Source organism: Etheostoma spectabile, chromosome 6 (genome assembly GCF_008692095.1).
Source record: "Etheostoma spectabile isolate EspeVRDwgs_2016 chromosome 6, UIUC_Espe_1.0, whole genome shotgun sequence".
NCBI lineage: Eukaryota > Metazoa > Chordata > Actinopteri > Perciformes > Percidae > Etheostoma > Etheostoma spectabile.
In genome coordinates this window covers 24,160,921-24,161,192 of record NC_045738.1, presented here as the reverse complement: position 1 = coordinate 24,161,192, position 272 = coordinate 24,160,921, and the positions used below count along the sequence as shown (strand labels likewise).

Here is a 272-nt window from a genome sequence, read left to right as displayed (position 1 = left end):
CCATTTTTTTGCACAAAACTCTCCAGAAAGTGCCATTTAAAGGTTTATTTTTCAAAAATTTTTTCCTGGGGGGCATACCCCAAGACCCCCCTAGGGAGAGCCCCCTATCCCCCCAAACATAACAAATCCCAATTTAAACCCTGCTGAAAGAGCCAAAGAAATTGCTTTGTACGTGGCAAAATATTGGTTGGCCCCCCCCAAATCTCACTCCAAGGTTTTTGGAAAAGTTGGCAGCTCTGTTACAGTAATAATAAAGACAAGTATTGAGTGGT

The 272-nt window shown here is 42.3% G+C and overlaps 1 protein-coding gene across 12 annotated transcripts in view; it reads left to right on the top strand.

Annotated features, from left to right (window-relative positions):
- The window catches only part of snap91a (synaptosome associated protein 91a), a 71,108-nt gene that overhangs the window by 35,890 nt on the left and 34,946 nt on the right, over positions 1–272 (top strand). The window lies entirely within an intron of this gene.